Source organism: Sturnira hondurensis, unplaced genomic scaffold (assembly GCF_014824575.4).
Source record: "Sturnira hondurensis isolate 20B ecotype Veracruz unplaced genomic scaffold, ASM1482457v3 Scaffold0000880, whole genome shotgun sequence".
NCBI classification, from domain to species: Eukaryota; Metazoa; Chordata; class Mammalia; order Chiroptera; family Phyllostomidae; genus Sturnira; species Sturnira hondurensis.
In genome coordinates, this window is record NW_028073511.1 from 17,499,649 (window position 1) to 17,521,751 (window position 22,103).

At 35.2% G+C, this 22,103-nt stretch overlaps 1 non-coding gene across 1 annotated transcript; it reads right to left on the reverse strand.

The window, feature by feature from the left end:
* Positions 1 to 13,612: 13,612 nt before the first annotated feature.
* LOC118994569 (U6atac minor spliceosomal RNA) lies at positions 13,613 to 13,737 on the reverse strand. The gene has a single exon (XR_005068087.1). It is a non-coding gene; the product is annotated as a U6atac minor spliceosomal RNA (small nuclear RNA).
* Between the last annotated feature and the right edge of the window lie 8,366 nt (positions 13,738 to 22,103).

Below are 22,103 nucleotides of genomic sequence, written 5' to 3' on the forward strand. Positions count from 1 at the left end.
ACTTATCACTCTCTTACTTTTTGGGTCAGTTATAGCATGAATATAGAACTCTAAAATGACAAAGATTTCTAAATGATTAACAAGCGAGGGTGTTTGTGTTTGTATCTCTTATATAGTGGTCTAAGTTTTAATTTATTTCTGTAAGACTGGTTGCTATGGGCTATACATTTTCCTAACAGGTATAGTGATAAGGGCTTATGATTTGACATCATTTAAAAAAGCATACGGCCTCAGCCCAATTACTATGCATGAGAATTTTGTCTATAGAAAACAATAGCATAATTATTAGGGTGAATTATGATGTCAGTCAAGTAGGAAACAACCTTCCCTCAGTGTATTGAGATTGTCCATCTGATTCTGGAGAGAAATCTTAGCACTTCATGGCCACTATGTCTGCCATCTACTGATCCATCCTGTTAACTGTAGAAAGTGGGAAGGAATAGTCTTAGTATTGGTTTTTTAATTAATTCTATTGTGCATCTTTGATATCAAGGTATATGAAAAAATAGAGCTTATTAATTCATGGCAACACCCCAAAAATAAATCACTGGAAAATGTCAATCATCTGTCTAAATTTTAGATTCCATAACTCAATATAAGTAAATTTTACATGTTGTGAAATAACTCTAAATCCAAATGCTCCTAATATCCTAAAACTAAGTCTTTGTTTATGAAAATGAATAGCAAACCTTTGATTTTTGAATATGGATATAGAAGACAATAATAGTAGTCAAAAGAAATAAAGACAACTTTAAAATTTTTAAGATAAAATTTATATTACTTGGGCCATAAAATTATTGTTGGTCCAGTTAGGTACTCCAGGGGAGAATATTTGGATATCACAGTACAATAGGTTTTTCATTTATACAATAAGGTCTTTTGATGGTTGTTTCACAGCTTCATCTTTTTAAATTAATAAAATATATTATGAAATTTTTAACAAATAAAGCACTCAAACACAAATTCTAGTATCTAGACACAATATCTAGAATAGCTCTAGTAACAGATGAGTTTGAATTACCAGAAAGCTGATCTTTGTGTAAATATTATTCTTTCTTGTTTCCTCTGAAAATTTTTAATGAGTACTAATTTTTTTCTAAAAGTTAAAATTAACTAACTTGGGTTTTGGATTTAAAAGTATAGGATAGATAAAAGATATCATAGAACCCAAACTTTGAAAGTCATGTTAATAAACTCGAATGTATTGCAGTAATTCTTTCTTCAGAAAGTAATTCTGAAAATGTTTGAGGAAAGAGTTAATTTGCAGTAGTTCTTCCTGCGTAGCAAATATGAAGAATGAGAAAGGAGACATCACGACAGACTTTTCAGACATCCACAGAATAATTAAACAGTATCACCAATAACTATTCTAGAAGCGAGGTGAAAAGGGCAAATTTCCTGAAAGATACTAACTTTAAGGGCTACCAAGAAGAAATAGAAGACATAAATGTACATATACCTGTTAACACAATTGATACTTAATTGAAACTTTTTCCACAAAGAAAATTCCAGCATTGTATTAGGTAAAAACTCTACCAAACATTAAAAATTAAATAAAAACAATTCTATACAAACTCCTCCAGAAAATTTAAGAGAAAGAAGTAATTCTTAAATCATTATATGAGGCCTGTACCACTTCACTATCCAAACCTAATAAACATATTAAAATAAAAGAAAACTAAGTGTAATAGCCTTCATGAGCATAAGTGCAAGAATTCTTAGAAATTTTTATCATGTTGGAGTTATCAATATTTTAAAAAGATAACATATCATGACTAAAATAAAGTTTAATAAATATCAAATCTTTTAAATTCTAATAAATCAATCACTGTAATAGGCCATATTAAAGGAAACAAAAAAAACCCTCTCATTATTGCAGTACCTGCCGAATAGTGTTGAACAAAATTCAATATTGATGGCTGATAAATTCTCAGCACAGAAGGAAAAGAAAGAGGTTTCTTCAAGCTGATAGATGTTACATGTGTAAAACTTAAAGTTAACATTATACTTAGTGGAAAAGGATTGAATCTCTTCCCAGTTATATCAGGAATAAGACAAGGAAGTGCCTGATCATTGATTTTTTAAAAAACATTGTACTAGAGATTTCAGCTAGTTAAATAAGGCAAGAATACAAATAAGAAACACCTAGATTTATAGGTGTTTGCCTTTATTCACAAACAACCTAATTATTTACATATAAAATCAAATGTAATCTTAAAAAAACTACTATAATCAAAAGGTGAATTTGTCCAAGTTACAGGATAAAGACCAGTAATATAAAAATCAATTTTAAGAGAATCATAGGGGAAAAGGGGAGGGACTCACATGATGAATAAGTATAAAGGACACATGGAGAATAATTAAGGTGGGGGGAGGAAATGGGAGGGAGGTGGGGAGCACTGGGGGGGCAGGGCAGGGAATATAAAACAGAAAACTGTACTTTAATAAGAATTAAATTAGAAAAATAAAAATAAAAAATAAAAAAGATAAATATATAAAATATTTTAAAAAACTGAAAAAATCAATTTTAAGGTCCATAATTTAGCAAAGATTAATTAGCAACTAAATAATATTTACAAACATTTAAAAATATACATTTTTTAAGATTCATTTTTTTATTTTTAAAGAGAGGATATGAGAAGGAGAAAGAGAGAGAAAGAAACAGTGACCAGAGGGGAGAGGGGAGGGAATTTCAGGGGAAATAAGGGAGGGATTTAGAGGAACCTATATAAAGGATACATGGGCAACAACTGAGAAGGGTGGAAATGGGAGGGAGGGGGGAGGATGGGGGATGGGATGGGATGGGAGTAATAGACAGAAAACTGTACTTGAAAAATAATTAAATAAAAAAATTGGGGAAAAAAAAAAGAAACATCAGTGTGTGGTTGCCTCTCACACGCTGTTTACTGGGGACCTGGCCTGTAATCCGGGCACGTGCCCTGACTAGGAATCGAACTGGCAACTCTTTGGTTTGCAAGCCCTCCCTCAATCCACTGAGCTACAGCAGCCAGGGCTAAAATATGAATTTAATTTAACAAGATTAAATCTGACAATAGATGTGCAGGGCTTGAATTCCCAAAGCTAAAATACTAATATATATATCACACACACACACACACACACACACACACCCACACACACCCCAGGGTCTTCCTGGAAAATGTCCAACCATTGTTAATATAGCAAAAATAGTTTGTGTGACATTGATGTAACCTGGCAGCCAAGGAGAGTAGACTGGAATATGCATAATTAAACAATGACAGATTCACTGGGGTGGTAGATGCCACTGAGTGAGAATGTGTACTGTGTGGCTGTCACTTTAAAAATAACTGAGCAAGTAGAGCAACAAATCTGCATCAAATTCTGCATTAAGCTTGAACATTTCTCTGAGGAAACTATTCCAGCGATTCAGAAGGCTGCAGCTATGGACAACTGGTGACTGGCAGCTTCATTGTGATGATGCATCTGCTTATTCATTATATCTTATGTAGAGATTTTTGGTGAAACATTAAATCACCCAAGTGACTCAGTCCCCTTAAAGCCCAGATTTGATGCCCTGTGACTTCTGGCTTTTCCCGAAACTAAAATCACCTTTGAAAGGGAAGAGATCTTAGACCATCAGTGAGATTCAGGAAAATACAATGGGCCAGATGATGACAACTGGGAGAACTGTGTGTGGTCCTAAGGTGCCTTTGAAGGGGACTGAGACATCGTTATCCTATGTACAATGTTTCTTGTATCTTCTTCAGTAAACATCTCTACATTTCATATTACATAGATGGGTACTTTCTGGACTGACCCCAGTACAATATATATGATATTACTGAGAGAAATGAGTCTTTATTAAATGGAACAACATACTTTAATCATGTGTCTGCAGAGTCATTATTATAAATATGTTAATGTTCTCCAAATAGATTTGGTGTAATCCCAAACAGAACTCTAGCAGGCATTTTTTTAATTCTCACTTGAAGATATATTTATCAACTTGAGAGAGAGAGGAGTTGGGGAGAGAGAGAGAGAAACAGAAAGAACATCTGTGGGCTGCCTCCTGAATTCCCCTCAGCCAGGACTCTCCTACAACCTAGGCATGTGCCCTGACTGGGGATCAAACCTGTAATCCCCTGGGAACTGGGCAACACTCCAACCAGCTGAGCCACCTGGCCAGAGCAGACATTTTTGTTGTTGTTGTTGATGCTGACTACCTGACTTAAAGTTCATGTGGAAATACAAAGAACATAGAATAACTAATACAACTATTTAAAAAAGAGAATAATGTTGGAAGAGATACATTGTCTGACTTTAATAATTACAATAATGCTATGATGATCAAGGCAGTTTATTATTGGTATCAAGATAGACACAGATATCTTGGAAACAAAACAAGTTCCAGGAATAGAAATACATTCATTTGAATCAAAGAAAATAATAAAATAAGTTGAATAAGTTGTCCAGCACAGATATGTGGGTCTTATCCTAAAACTTTTTTTAAAGCTGAATTTGTCTGGAATGGGCCCATCTATTAGTATTTTAACAGACTTCCAAATTTTTATAGACATGATACAGATTTGGGTATACGGTGAAACTTTGCTCCTGTGGAGCAAAGGAGCAAAGTTGTATGTTTTCTTTACAATTTGAATTAAAAAAAACAATTTTTTGTCATTTATCTTGCAGTTAGACATACCAGCATCCTATAGAAGAATCTTTGGTTTCATTTTTTGAAAAGATGCCTGACATTTTTACATATACAATACCTGTTCAAAAGGTTATGCTGACTCTTACACCAGCTGCTAAGTTTTCATTACCAAAGAATTGCTTTGAAAAGGGCCCATTCATGCAATGCACATCAGCAATAGAGCCACTCAGTCCCAGGTGTCTGGGGCCACAGTTCTGAACATTCACCTCATGTATATCACAAGATCTAATTTCTATTTCTAAGTGTTTTTTTTTTAAACAAACTCACTTCACTATCTCCCATCTCATGAGAGATCATTAGGTGGAACACATCACATCATCACATCCTTTTAGGGACTGATACTTCATTGCTTTACTGAAAACTCACTGAGAAGAGCATTGTCAACCATTTGCTCATGCAAGACTTATGTGTGTATGTGCAGGTGCCCGCAGGGCTAGTTCCAATTTATTTGAGTGGTATCACTGCAATAGTCAAGAGATTCTCTCAGCAACTTTGCTGAGATGACTTCTTATTCCAAATGGGTGCTTGCTTACCCATGTTACTAATGATGTGAGAGCTCTGTTTTGCTGGGTTAGTTTAGTTCTGTGGTAAGCAGAATCATGACCCCCAATATTTTGATGTGATGTATATGCCCTATATTATCTCCTGCTGTTGAGGGTGGGTAGGATCTCTGAATATGATGGGATATCTCTTTTGTGATCACCTTATATGGCAAAAGTGAATGTATTTTACAGAGGTAATTAAGATTTGTAATCGAGTGACTTTAAATTAATTAATGAAAGATTATCTTGGGTGGTTCTGACCAAATCAGTGCGTGTTCCATAAAAGCATCTAGATATCTGAGACAGGAACTAAGAAAACTCAATGCAACTGAACAATCTCTTATTGGCTTTGAAGAAACAAACATCCATGAGACAGAGAGGACCACCTGACTAGGAGCAATAGGTGGCCTCTAGGACTTGAGAGTCTCAGTATACAACCATAAAGAACTGAATTCTGCCAGTGACCAGTGAGCTTGGAAGAGGACTCAAGCCTCCGGTGGTCCTTCAGCCCCTGTTGACAACTTGATTTCATCCTGGTGACACCCTAATTTAGGGACCCACTAATAAGTACCCAAACACCTGATCACAGAAACTGAAGATATTAGACTTACAGTAATTTGTTACCCAGCAATTAAAAATTAATACAACCACCCATTAATTTTATATCTTAATCAAAGTTCTAGGTATGAAAAGAGAGTGCATATCCTTCTAAGTATCTAGCACCCAGAGTTCTCTGTCATTTCTTATCATCCAAATTTATACCAGTAGTGATCATTTTCACTCTGCAGAGGCAAAAGCAAATATTGGAAAAAGGCAAACAGCCAGTTTATGGCATTCCACAGAAATGGAGATGCGCACTTCCTTTATTGAATGAGAATATTCGTTATATAATAAAAGTTGGATTCTGAATAACAGCTGGTGAAATTTTCAGAAAATAGCATTCCTCCCAGAATGTCAAACACACGTACACAGAGGGACACACACAGTTGGCCTCCCTGTTGGTAGCATGGAGTTCCAAATTGCCTAGACACAGTCAAATTATATATTTTTCTTATGTGCAATCTGGCTTTAAAATTTCATCTTGTTAAATATATTTGATACTGTACTAGGAAGATGTAATCATTCTTATTAAGACACAATTGAGTTATATAAATTCAAGACCCATTTTCTTAAGCTGGGTCCAGAGTCACCCTTAATAAAATTGGGATTTTATTAATAAAGAAGAGTTAGAGCTTTTATTGGGCGGGCAGTTAACAATGTCTTGCTGTTTGTTTGTTTTCCCTTTGTTTATTTTGCCATTACGGTTCCTTCTAACTGTAGCCAGTGAATTTTTAGGCACAGATTTTAAGCCTGAGGATTGTTTTTTTGTTGTTGTTTCTGTTTCTATTTTGTTATCTTACTATTTTATGCATTCTCCTCTTCCATTAGTCTTGGTTTAGTTCAATGGCCACTGCTTTGAAGTATTTCAAAACAATAACCTTTTGTCCAAAGGCAATCCTCTCAATCTACATGGGCTTGACAAAAATATTAACGTGAGATGCTTAACAAAATCCTAAAGCTAAGGTTTTCCCTTATATTGAAGCATTTGTTACCATCAGTGCATGTTTCAAAACTCAGAATTTAAACTCTGTAAACCTCAAATTTTGGTACTCTAAGTTAATTTAGACAGTGGATTACAGGCAGAGATTGAGTTTTTTAGGAAACATTATATTCTTTAATCCCTGATTTCAGATCAATTCCAGTTTGGAATTATATGTGTCTCTTAAAAGACTTGTTGAAAGTGGTGATAAATTTGTATGTTCCATACATACACACACACACACACACACACATACCCATAGATAGAGAAATAGATAGATACACACATATCTATACACTATCATATATTTGATAGTCCTATCATAAAATATAATGATAATCACTATTGGTGAATGTAATTGCCAACAAGAAAGTACATTCATTTTATCATATGATATTCTGATGGATCAATTTTAGTACTACAGCCTTCCTCAGCCTATATTCTGGGAGACAACGTGTAGCAGTAACAGTTTGATGAGATGCTCTGCCACCACATAAAACAGACACTACCTGTCTATTCACCAGTATTGTTCTATCTTTCACATTCAGCAGGCTGAACATTGTAGGTGTTATAATTTGTACTCATTTCAGGTACCAAATTATATATTAACTTTAAAAATATTTATTTATTTTTAGAGAGAGGGAAAAGAAGGGAGAAAGGGAAAGAAACATTGAAGTGAGAAAAATCAGTCAGTTGTCTCTAATATGTGCCGGGACCAGGAATGGAACCTGTGACCCTTTGTCCTGTGGAACTATGTCCAGTGAACTGAACCACTCTGGTCAGGCCTCTTAATTTTTGCCTATGTATTTTGACAGGGGATAATAAAAATATCCACACAAATGAATAGTTGTGAAGATTAAATGAACTCATCTCTATATAGCCTTAAGACAGACCAGACATTTGTTGTTTATTTGTATAATTCAAAATAGAGGTTTTCCAAGTTATATAATGTATGCAAGATCACAAGTAAGGTAAATGTTTTGTGATAATCAAGTGCTAAGCCTACATCTCAATGAAAGTATGTAATATCAAGAAATTATTAAAGTGAGGATATACTAAAATTATCTGCCTTATACATTTGCAAGATACTATTGTAGCCCTGGTTGGTGTGGCTCAGTGGGTTGAACACTGGCCTATGAACCAAAGGGTCACCAGTTCTACTCGCAATCGGGTACATGCCTGGTCCCCAGGAGAGGGTAACGAGAGGCACTCACACATTGATGTTTCTCTCTCTCTTTCTTCTTCCCTTCCCCTCTCTAAAAATAAAAATAAAAATAAAATCATCTAAAAAAAGAAACTGCTGTAAAGAATTAAGTGTACTTGCAAATATTTATAGTTTTAAATATATCAACTACAAGACACAATGACTTACTAGCACTTTTTCATCCGGGACTCTGGGGTAATCCTGCCATTTGCCATATGACCACATTTATTTGGTAAGCAAATTTTGAGGATTAACAAAGAGATCACATTGAAATGAGGTCTAATATTGACATTTATCAATTTATTATATGCTTTTGCAATTGAATAGGGATAAAGTATCAGTATTTATATTTTTAGTATATTGTGAGATATAAAATATTGTATTTTGGAGAATATCCAAATTTTAACATCTTCAACTGAGAAATAAAACTGGAAATGTATAGCATCACTCTCAATCATCTTGGGAATAAAAAGGTCATTTCAAAAGGATTAAGTAGCAAGAAGTTTATGTTCCTGAAGTCTTACTGTGGACAAACTAATTTTTGGCCAACTGTTGTGAAATTTACATATTTCAAACATGTATCTTCGGTCTCATGGGTTTTGGAAACAATTCAAAAAGTGAGAATTTAACAGCAAGGGACTGAGAAATAAGAAAAATGGTATCTGATTACCCAGTATTTCAATGTTATCTCGAATAAAAAAGCTGGGAGGCCTTGTTCACAGAGTTTGCCATTTGGAATCCTGAAACCACTGCGGTGCTCTATAAAAATAATTTATTAATTAATCTAGGGACTGAGAGAAAATGGTGTTCACTAATCTTAGGCAAAAAATTCTCCTTAAAAATTCATATTGTTTTATACCCGATATGCACAGGACTTTTGAAGTGTTGTTTGAGGAAAAGCTGCTCTTTCCAATGAGCTGTTGGTGCCGGAATATGGAGACTCAGAGTCAAAGTGAACACACGCAGTCACAGAAATTGACTCACTTTTCTTTGGCAACTTACTATTGTTTCCTCAGATTTTACTCTGTTTCTCCGAACCTCCGCCCCTTCTCACTGCTGATTGGTGCCAGCTACAGCGAAGGAAGCAAGTCACTAATAAATTCACACTGAGGTTCACTGACTTCACATGCTATACCTATTGCATCTGTTGGCAGTAATTTTTTAAAGAAAAGTAAGGATTAGTTTTAGTTGTTTATTAAAACCACAGTAAATGTAACTCAATTCTACATCTTAACCTCATGCAGTAGGTGAATTGAAATAACATCAATTCAATAATAAATTGAAATACAACAACATAATATAAAATGATAGTCCCCCTTGGTGAATATAATTGACAACAAAAAGATCCATTCATTTTGCAGTATTATATTCTGATGAACCAGTAATTTGTTCATCTACTATATGAACATCCAATGTTAGAATTTTTTGATACAATAATATCTGAATAAGTTGTATAATTTTGGTAAAAATTCTCTTCTGGGACCTACGAAGTACTGTGCTCCTGGTAGCCTGCTTCCACAATTGGTAGCTATCTCTTTAAGGAGATAAATAGTAAAACACTGCCAGGATGTATTAGATTCATCTGTTGACATCTGGAACTCTTTCCTAGTACAGCAGCTCACACACAAAAAGCAAACAAACAAGAACAAATGAATTTTGGTGAGTGGAATATAATAAGATAGACCCGATCGTATCTGGCTTTCTTGAGTAGGATGCTGAATGCCTATTTTTCAATAAGCTTAACTATAATATGCAGACTTGTGAAAATTAGATCTGCTAATGAGATAGAGTCTTTGTCCCCAGACTACAGGAAATATGCAAGTGTCTCATCTCCTGCTGTAATGAATATGTTTGTTGGCTGATAGCTTTTAAGCCTCAACCGTTCCTCTTCCCCGTCTCCAAATCCAGGAAAACTGATAAGAAAGCTTGAGTGCTCCCTGGCTGCTGCCTGAAGCTCAAGGCACCCAACCCTCAAAGCTGACCCATCCTGTGCAATCGGAACATTCCCAACAGCCAAGTCAGTCTCAAGCTTCCTCAAGCCATTTTCAGACCTACTTCAGGGTTTCCCTTGTTCTCCTGAGACAGTCTCGTTCTGTGAGTAATGGCTGTCTTCATATTCGCTTGGTTTGCATGGGCACATCCCAAACAAATTTTGCTCAGTTTAGTTACCAAGGGTTTCATTAAGATGGTACTAACTAAACCAAAGTAGGCTTCATATTACATACATATTTTTAAGGTAAACATGTACACACGGATTGACAACAGAGAATGTAAACAAAGGAAACAGTTATTTAAAACCACTCTATTTCCGCCCCGGCTGGCGTAGCTCAGTGGATTGGGCATGGGCTTGAGAACCGAAGGATCGAGGTTCAATTCCCAGTCAGGGCACATGCCTCGGATGCAGGCCAGTTCCCAGCAGGGAATGCACGAGAGGCAACCATACATTGATATTTCTCTCCCTCTCTCCTTCCCTTCCCCCTTTAAAGATAAGTAAATAAAATCTTTAAAATCACCTATAAATCACCAGAATCTTTAAAATCATCTATAATTTTAAAACTACTTTATTTCTCTTGAGAGTGATTTTTCAAATCGTTTTTGGAGAGCATATCTTTATTTTCAAGTAAATATGTGTTTTTTTGTGATAAAGTGTGTGCAGACATGGTTAAGAGAGGTGGAAAACTGGTTACCAGTTTACTTTGCTTCCGTGAAAACATGACTGAGTCCAGAGGATATTTTCCCACAACAGACTTATAAGAGAGCAGATTTGTAAGGAGACCTAGATGCACAGAGTCAGAGGAAACACAATCACTTTTGCATTTCTGGGAGCTAAAATATAAGTTAACTATATCAAAAGGAGTTACAAAATCAGTGTTTTAAACACAGTGTTAAACAAGTGTTTTAAAATTAGAGTATATAAAGATTAGTGTAGAGACCTCCCTTTCAAAATATCCAGTATGTGTTTTTAAAGAAGTTCTGTTTTGGCTATCTTGGAAAAGAATATTTCTGAGTTATGTGAATTCCTCCAAAAAACGATACCAAAAGGATCCCCTGTTACTGTAACGGGCCCCAGAGCAATGGTCAAAATGTTATGTTCCCAAAAATATGAATTATGTCCCCAAAGCTAGAATATGGTGTGTGGTTTCTTATATAATGAGACTATATTTCTCTTAAGCCTTTATTATTAGAAAACTGCATTAATTGAATTAAGTTACAGAGTACGCTATGGAGGGAATAATTTTTACTTGCGTCAATCATATTATTTGCATTACATAGTTCACACTATATGGAATGCATATAACCTGTGTTATATCACAGTTTATACATCCACTTTTTGAACTTTCATCAGTAAACTCAGTTACTTGTAGAAATAACTCAGTTACTGTGTAGAAATACATAAAGGCACACAGAGGCACCCGATCACCAAGGTGCAGCGGCAACACTGTCAGGAACTCATGAAACGTCTTTAACGTGGAATTATTAGAGTCGTTTGGCCAGGAGTAGTGTTTGGCTAGGAGTGTTTTTTTAGAAAAATATAGATTTGAGTCCGAGACAAAGCAGCAAACTTCCCTGGAGTTCAAATAATCTACATTTGATATGATATTCAATACAAATATAAAATTCAATCTTGAATATGTTTGTTTAATATAAAATGTCAATTTAATCATCATCAAAAAATTCTGATCCCATGTTTCCCAAGTGAATTATTAAGAGGCTATTCAATTGAGTGTCTCGATTTTCTGGAAAAGGCCATATGCAAAAAGAACTGACAGTAGATACCACAACCAGTTCTGCTTTTAATTTGAAACATTGTGTGTTTCAATGTTTGTTTGTGTGTTTAGCTTCTGCTTTCTTAACTACATAGGACACCTTGATATCTGAATAAAGAATGTAGCAAACCCCTTAATCTTTTTCCCACCCTCATCTTTCACCAGCCATCTCAAAATAATGCTTAATATATAATAAATTCAAGTAATTAATATCCCTGACATATCAATTAAGTTCTCTTTTGATTTCTCTCTTGGCTTTTCTTTTCATTTTGTTAGGATTTATTCTAAATTAATTCTTTCAAAGTGTGTATTTGAGAAAAATATTCCAGTCCTTGCCTGCATATAATGACTCTACTTTGTTCTCACACTTAATCGATATGTTTCTATGCTCAATACTATTTTCTCCTAGATTACCAAGACTTGACTTAGTTTTAGTGCTTGTGGTGAGAACTGACATGGATCTAATTTGTGTTTCTTTGTGCTCTCTGTCAGGATAATTTTCAGGATGTTCTCTTTAGCCCCGGTGTTCAGAAATGTCACACAAATGTCTCGGTAGACTATGACTTATCCATGTTGTCCAACACATGATTAGCTCTGTCTTTCTGAAACTCTGGTAAAATTTAACTTTAAAATCATTTTCTTTCTTCCATACTCTACTCTCCTCCATTTTCTTCTTTAAATGCCTATTTGTTACATATGGATTGTCTTGAGAATTTTTCTTTGCCCCACTTTATAAGAAAATTATCCCGCGAAATGTGAAAATGTTATCATTTCTTCCTGTAACTTTCTTTTTACATTTCAGCAACATACTTATGAATTTTGTGAAATCATGTTCTTTCTACTTATCTGTCTTCTTTTCACAGCTAGCATTTTCCAAAACTTTTCTTTACATCTTGAGTGTATCTCTTCTTGGCTCCACTCATGGTTATTTATAAATAAAATTAGGGATTGACTTCTATCAATATGTTTTCTCTACTTTTACTATCCTGTTATGATTGAGATCTATTGCAGTTCTTTTTGTAAGTAGCTACTGTATTTGGACTAGTAATTCAAAATTTATGGTAAACAGATGAGAGGCAAGAATGTGGGTTTTCTCTCTCACAGCTTCATCCCAAGTCATCAAGAGCCAAACACACTGGGTTTGGGTGAGACCAAGGCTCACTCTGAGGGCTCTAGCTCTTCTGAGAAAGTTTACCTGGAGGATCTTTGTTTGTCTTCAGATCGGGAAATATTGTGCCACTGGGCAGTAGGAATACAGAAAGTAGTATAAGGATGACCAAACAGTATGGCTATTTTGAAGACAACTTTTCAAATCAATCACTTTAATTTCTGACTTTACTTTCTTTGGTCTTTTTGGTAAGAGAGTAAGGATTCACTCTCAAAACACTTCCATGTGTTTCTGTGTCATGGCTTTTTCAGTTCTGAGGTATCCATCTGTAATATCGGTATTGTTAAAACTGTCCATACTCTTTGAAAGATTTGTGAAAATGGTTTAGAGAGAATTTGTCCCTTGGCCATTGTTGTTTTGTTTTGTTTTGTTGGTGAATATATTTGCATTTCTTAACCTATATTATTTTTATTTTTATTTTTATTTAATTTTTTTTCAAGTACAGTTTTCTGTCTCATATTCCCAGCCCTGCTCCTGCCCAGTGCTCCCCACCTCCCTCTCATTTCCACCCCCACCTTAGTTAGTGTCCATGTGTCCTTTATACTTGTTCATGTGAGTCCATCCTCTTTTCCCCTATGATTCTCTCCCCTCTGGCACCTGTCAGCCTGTTCCGTATTTGAGAGTCATTGGTCATATTTTGCTTGCTTGTTTGTTTTGAAAAACAGTGGTTAGATGCCATAAAGTAGGTGGCAATGCCTTAACCGTATGCATGTTGTTAGGCCCAAGGGCCTCTTCCATCCTTGTCAAGGGGAGTGCTACCTTCTCTCCTTTCATACAACACTAGAAAATTTCAACCAGTGAAATTTCAACCAGTTATTTATTAGCATTCTAAGAATCTATAGTATAAAATGCAGCAGCATTTTATTCCAAAGAAGACATTAATAAACATTAGAACATTTATTAATAAATTTAACTACATTAACTAAATAAATATATTTAACTACATTAACTAACTAAATAAATAAATACTAAAAACACATGACAATAAAATCAAGATAAAAAATTAATATTTGCCAGCTTATTAAAAATTAATATCACCAGCTGCCCTGTTATATTTTCCTGAATCTCATTGTTAGTCTGAAATCTCTTTCCTTCCAAAGGTGATTTTAGATTTGGAAAAAGGCAGAAGTTGCAAGACACTAAATCTGGGCTCTAAGGGTGCTGAATTACCTGGGTGATTTCATGTTTTACCAAAAAAACTACAAGAGACGTAATTCATGAGTTGGTGCATTGTCATGATGAAGCTGCCAATCACCAGTTGCCCACAGCTGTGGCCTTCTGAGTTATCCAAATAGTTTCTGCAGAGAAATGTTCAAGCTTATCTCAGAATTTCATGCAGATTGGTTGCTCTACTCATGCAATCATTTGAATGTGACGGCCACACAGTACACATGCTCATTCACTGGCGTCTCCCGCCCCCACTGACTAGTACAGTGAAGTCGTCATTGCTCACACGTGCACATTCTAATCCAGTCTCCTTGGTTACCAGGTTAAAGTGATGTCACACAAACCATTCTTGTTGTACTAAAAATGGCTGGACTTTTTCTGGACCAACCTCATATATGTGTATATGTGTGTTTATGTTTTTTAACCTTGGCTCGATGACATTTTTATGTAAAGACTATATATATACATACATACATCTATTCATTTGGAATGATTGTAAATAACATTCCTAAGATTTTCTGAGTAATTCATGAGTACACCCAAAGCAAAACACCACGTTTTACGGGCTTCTGTCCAGTCCCAGAAGATTTGTATTTATTATTCATCTTATAATAAGTAACTTCCGAAGGACATTGGTTTATGACAGGTTGCCATTATTTCCAGAAAAGAACAATATGATAAAGAATAAAATTTTATTTTTGCACGGCTTTTACTGTTAAGTTTAATGCGCTCCTAACAATAGTAAGAATGCAACAATGTAAGTACTAGCCTTCGCATAGTGAATGCCTACTTCACGTATCTTCCAGGCACTGCAGCTTATAATAAAACCTTGGCAGTTATGTCTATTTACCTATCAGTATTTCACAGATATGAAAATGCAGAGAGGTGGGTTCCCTCTGTGTTCACATTTAGTAATATCAGTAGAGAAGTTAACCTTTCATTGCAGTAAATACGATAGAATGAATTCTGAAATTAAATCAAGGCCAATCTGCTGACAGACATTTCATATTTTGTTCAAAATGCCTGTGGTGCTTCTAAATAAGGACCCCTACAATATATACGATGGGTGTGTTTTTATGAAGCTCTTAAATGTTTCACAGTCCATTTTATAGTAGACAAATAACAGTTCATATGTAGAACTTAACGAAATTCAGTGTAATCATGTTCAGTTATGCAACGCCATACTTGGTTCCAACTGCAAGGGGAAGGGGTCCATGTCTTTGTTTCCCTGGAGAAAACCCTACCAGACCACGTGGGAACCAAAAGTGTCTCCATCATCTGGTAGGTTGGTGGGCTTGTGCAACAGTAGAAAGTCTGTCCCATTCACTTGTGTATTTCCTCTGAGTATTGCAGGGTCAGAAACATAACAGAATTTTAGTAATATTTATGAAATTCCGAATTTCATAACAGAATTAGTAGTTTAATTAATGTAGCAATTGATATTAACAGTTCTCATTTTTATATTTCTCGTAGGTATTAACAAATTAATTTGCTTAGGTGGACATATTATCTCATAAATATTTTGAAGCAATATTCCTACATAAGCATTTTAAAATGCTGGTGACAAAAGTGAGCAAGTCTAAAAGAAAAATAATCAGATATTTACAAGTACATTTATTTGCTTAATGAGAAGGCAATATTAAAGGCCTGACATTTTTAGTGTCCTAACTTAAGTACTAGCATATTTTACCTATGTGTTATTTAAACATTTGTTTAAGATTTTATTTATTTATCTTTAGAGGGGAAGGGAAGGAGAGAGGGAGAGAAACAACAATGTATGGTTGCCTTTCGTGCGTCCCCTGCTGGGAATTGGCCTGCAGGGAACTGGCCTGCAACCCAGGCATGTGCCCTGACTGAGAATCGAACCGCGATCGTCTGAGTCACAGGCCCGTGCTCAATCCACTGAGCTACACCAGCCAGGGCTCTAAACATTTTTAAATACCGTTTTCTACCCATTGTCTTATTCCTCAGTTATTATTCAGGAATAAGCACTTAGATGGTGCTTTGCTCTGTAACAGCCCCATTTTAAGTGTTTTACATATGATCCATATACTCTGTTAAAGGCTTTATCTGTAGTGTCCTCAACCACCCTGTGAGGCAGATACGGTGATTATCTCTGCTCTGGAGAATGGAAAAATGACATATAGTTCGGTGCCTTACCCACGATCATACTGCTATTAAATATCAGATCTAAGAATTGAACCCAGACAGAATATATTTATATTCTTTACTTTTCAACAAGCTATGTTGCCTTTGTATAACTGGTCTCATTTTATTTCAATCATTTCATCTTATTATTTCAAATAGGCACATGTTTTCTTATGCTTTCTTGTTGAAAGTGTTATGCTGAAATTTAATTAAATTACATTTGTCAGTTTTAGCAGAGATATACGTGAGTTAATTGAATTGGCAGTAGCATTAAACAATTAATATACAAAAATTTGTTCTTCTGTTCAAGAATATTTTAGACAAACGTTTATTATCCAAGACTTAAAATTTTCTTATTAATCTATTATAGGAGACAGTCCATAGGTCTTTATAAATTAGATTTAAATAATTTTTATTTTCATATCCCAGGTTGTAAATAAATAACAGACCTTAACAAATTCTTAATATAAAATTACTTCCTGAATATATTTTTGTTTCTATCCTTCATCTAAGGTGTGATGCAAAAAACAGAATTTACATATAAAAATTGTGTATTTATTCTCACATGTTTAGACTTCAGTTACCTGCTAGGTACTTTCCATCTGATGCAATACACCTACTGAGACCTTTTTTCCACTGCTCAAAACAGTTTTTGACCTCATTGGTTTTGATGCCTTTCAATGCTTCTGCAGTTTTTGTTTTATCTTTTCCACATTGACAAATGTTTCACTTTTAGGACATTTTTTCATCTGATAAAACCAAAAAGAAAGTCACTCAGGGCAAGATGGGGTGAATAGGTAGGGTGGGGCTTGGGGTCATGCTGTTTAGATCAGAAACTGATGAACACTCAGTGCTGTGGGTATGCTCATAAATTACCCACTGTGAAATGGGCAAATGTGCTGAAAGTCTTCAAAAGGTATTCACTGAAGCTGAATGCATCCTCTCACAACAACACCAGCTAGTACACTGATCTAGATGGGCTCCTATAATACTCACCTATCGAGGAAGCCTGTACTATAAGGGGCCCACCCTCCAGAAGATCATTATAATTCCATTTTGGGGATCCCCTTTGAATTTTGTGTCTTTGCACCCACTGTCACTTAATCAGACATAATGAATGAGATGCTGGATCAAATTGAATTGGGAAGTTATTTTGTCTCGATTAGGCCTGAGATGTCTCTAAAGTATCTGGAGCAATGAACTGATGTTCTAACAATCATTATGGCACTGATTTGTTTTTATAACTCTTCAAATTTTCCCTAGCTTAATTGGTTCTTTCAATTGGTAATTCGCAGGATTTCATATTTAATGTATATATTGCCATTTATAGAATACTACCCAGAAGAAATGTTTTCTGATCATCGCCTACTTTATTTGTTTGATCTTAACACATTTAAAGTGCTGCTCCTTATAAAAATTGAATTGTCTTTCAAACTCAGTGTTTATATTATTGGGCTTCAGAAACACTGCAGTGCATAAAATGAAGAACTGAAAAGATAAACGAAACAAGGTCCAAAAATCAATAATGAAAGGAAAAGTGGTCATTTCTTCTTCAAGGCATGCATCATGGCTCATTTCTCATCATTTTAGGAATTCTTCTTCTATCTCAAATCCTTCAATGGCTTCCCTTTTTGTATGCATAAAAGTCTATTAAAGTTTAAATATCTCACTAGGTAATGTATAGCTTATAGAAGGTCAGTTTTTTGAAAAACAGATGCTGAGATAAAAATTCATACGCAGGCGATTTATATAAGAAAGTGCCATAAAAGTAACTGACAAGGGAGCATAACAGGGAATTGGAAGAAGTCAGAGGAGGGTGCACTTTTCATTAAAAAATGCATTACAGCCTGAGGACCCCAGGGGCTGACACTGCAGCCAGTTTTTCCCTAGAGGCAAGGGTCCGGTGACAGTACGGTTGGTGCTTAGACTCTGTGTGACACAAAAGATCAGACTGTCAAATCATATGCATACTAATCAAAGATCTAACCTACTTCCAAGATTTGATTTTCATTTAATTGTATCTTCTAAATGTTTGGTATTTTTTTGATATTTAAATCTGTCACTTAATGGATATATGAGGTCTGCCCAGACGATATCCAGCCATGTACTATGAAAAATAGAGACATTGATTAAAGAAGATACAACATATAAGAAACATTGTACACAGGACAATGATGCCTCAGTCCCCTTCAAAGGAGGCACCTTGGGACCTCCTGCATTTCTCCCAATCACCGTCAGCTGCCCTATTGTATTTTCCTGAATCTCATCAACTGTCTGAAATCTCTTCCCATTCAAAGGTGATTTTAGTGTGGGGAAAGCCAGGAGATTCAGGACACCAAATCTAGGCTGTAAAAGGGCTGAGTCACCTCGGTGATTTAATGTGTCACCATAAAACTCTGCACAAGACGTGATGCAGAGTGGGTACGCTGTTGTTTTAAAGCTACTGATCACCAGTTGCTCATAGCCTCGGGCTTCTAAAATCATCCAAATAGTTTCTGTGGAGGAGTGTTCAAGCTTAATGTGAAATCTGATGCAGATTCGTTACTGTTCTCACTCAGTCATTTTGAATGTGACAGCCACACAGGACACATGCTCACTCAACAGCATCTACCACCCCCACTGACTAGTACAGTGAAGTCATCACTGTTCACACATGCACATTCCAGTCACTCTCCTCGGCTGCCAGTTTACATAGATGTCGCCCAAACCATTCTTATTATATTACCAATGGCTGGACTTTTTCTGGATGGACGTTGCAAAACTTTTAAATGTTGGAAATATTTGAATATATTCTGGCACTTCTTCAATTGTAAATTGACTGTTTATATCTAGGATTTTGTGAAAACTTATATTTATTATCTACTTATACATGTCCTTTAAATACAAAACAACTTTGAACATTTTCCTTACTTGTACCTCCTTCAAGGATTGGACATGCCTTTTTACTTTACTCATAGCACTACTAGAATACATAACTCTTTAATTTTAAAGCAATCATATCAACCTTTCACTTTATTTGTAAATATGTAATGTTTCAGAAATCTTTCCACACCCTGATTATAGGACTTTGAATTGGTTCTAGCTCAGGGTTCCCTATACCTTCACTGTCTATTTTTCTTTAATATGCTTCAGTCCATTGGGCTACTATAACAAAATGACCATAAACTGGGTATCTTAAATGACAAACGTGTCTTTTCCACAGTTCTGGGGAGTGAAAAGTCCAAGATCAAGACACAGGCAAATTTGATGTCTGGTTAGAAGCCACTGTTTTATTCACAGATGGTCACCTTCTCACTGCATCCTCACACAGTGGAAGGAGTGAGAAAATCCTCTGGGGTCTTTTTAATAAAGACATTGATTTTATTCAACCACATGGCTTAATCACCTCTTAAAGGGCCAAACCACCTAGTGCTATCACATCAGAAGGCAGGATTTCTTTATATGGATTTCATGGAACACACACATCTTGTTCATAGCACTACTGAAGTGCATAATAATGATTGCTTTTGCTTGATTTTTGATTGCTGAAAACCTGAAATGGCATTTGCCATCACTGCAGAAAGGCATTCACTGAGCTCTCCCACAAACTACACTGCTAGTCAAAGATGAGTGGACTCTGAGACATTGCTGTGTCTCCTTCCAAAATGACACTTGACGTTTTTGGCAAATTCACTTCTCACGGCAATTCTTTAATATCTGTGATAGAAAAAAAAATTCTTAGTTCTTCTCCTAATTCTTCAATTACTTTTTCAATGTCCTTTGAAGGTTTCTCTTCTTGGCCTATATCATGGATATTGCAATTGCTCCAGATTCAAACCTTAGCTTTCTTGTGTAACTTTACATTTTTTACCTACATAATCATAGTTTCCAGTATCATTTCAGCAGCACTCTTTAGTTTGACAACTTCTGGGTATTTCATAACATATTTCAAATTGACCTTCAAATGTGCATTTGCTACACACACACACACACATATGTATATGTATATATATATATGCATGCATGAATGTGTGCGTGTATATTTACCTGTATCTCAAATAAATAGGTCTACCATTAAAGCAAACATTCTCTCCTAACTTTATTTTGTGTTCCTTATTTCAGTGAGTTATACCTTTTACCTTATTCCCAATTTAAAAAACACTGATTATTCCCATCTCCTTTTTACTTACATCCTTCATCCAACTGCCGTTGGAGGCACGGCGTGTCTGACACTGTAGCAGGCTTCACACATTCCCCATCCTCTTTAAGCAGACCGATTCTTTTTTGTTGAGATCCTTGGTATTTTAGCTTGAGAAACAACACTTATAGATACACTGGGAAATATTTTTGAAACATCCAAAGTATTTCCTGGAAGTAGATCACTTTTTTACTTCAATTCAATACCAAGTTTATTAAAATGAAAGATCATGCCTTCTGTCAGAGGGTAAAGGAGCATAAAAGAAGATACATAATTACAGACAAAAGTATGAAAAACAGAAAATACATACCGTATGGCACATGATGCATATTGGTATGCTTTTAATTTGTCATAAAACATTTATGGGCTCAAACCTATAGATTAAATAAATATTCAGGGCTTAATTAGAGAAGGTGCTCTGGAGGAATGCATCCAAGGACACTCAGAAGAGCACGCAGGGGACCTACGTGAGCTCGCCTGAACAGCCCCACAGTCACTTGGACATTTTAGGAAACTGAATGTTCTTTCATTGACATGGAAAAACACTGCTTTTTAAATGTCTTTCTGTGCCTTGTATTTTGGCATCAGCGTGCAACCCTTTTCTGTTGTTCTTTAGTTTTCCTGTCTGTAAAATGGAGATAATGTTAATTTCCCCTTTCTGGTTGCTGAGAAAGTGGGTTTATACTTATAAAGGACTTTGAAGATGAAAAGCACTTATGCGTATTATTAGCTGTAATACTGGCCAAAAAAAGAACAAAAGAGGCATTTGTCTGAAGAAGTCATTTGCTATAGAGAAGTGCAGTAGAATTAGCAAGGGCAGCAGTAGAGAAATAACGGATTGTCGAAATACATATGGGAAGATAGCTTTTTAAAGATTGTAATATTTTATGATGCAAATCTCCAAATATGCTCTGAGATTCTTCTTCTTTTTTAACAGTGATTATAAGAAGTTCCCTACAGTCAATATACATGAAAAGAAAATTTTCATTTTCAATATCAAACACAGGAATAATTATCTTCAGCTACAAAGAGCCCAGGTTTTCTAGGATAAGGAGAATCAAGTTGGATTAACACTGAAAAGAATCATTTAATATTCTATTTCAATATGTGACTCCAAAAAAAAATCCTTCACTGAATTTGATTTAAATCATATATATTATCAGTTTCATTGTGCTAAGTTATTTAAACATTTGATTATAAACACAAATTATTAATTTCTCACTGAAATTGACAAGCACATAGAATTGAAAGAAGCATGGTGTGCACTGATTACATTGGCCCAAAGTATCTCCTTGTTAATCCCACTCAGGGAAAAAATAATGGCAAAGTCAATAGCCTAATATTTTATATTTTCTATACTTTGTATTATAAGTACTTGATTACAGGAAAGGAAACTGTCATTGTAATTTTGTATCTGACTGGATTATTTTAGTTCTGTTGGTTTACTGTTATGTTATTCCTTTTATTAGCAAGGAGGCATGTTTACTCTGTTAAAGTCATTGATCAATAAAAAAATCTATTATAATAAAAACTTGATAGAATAGAATTCTATGTTGAACTCAGAGGTAAAATTAGAAAGTAACAGAGAATTGCTTTCAAACAATAGTTGACACTCTATCTGTGAGAGAAAACAAAAGAGGAATTAAGAAATTGAC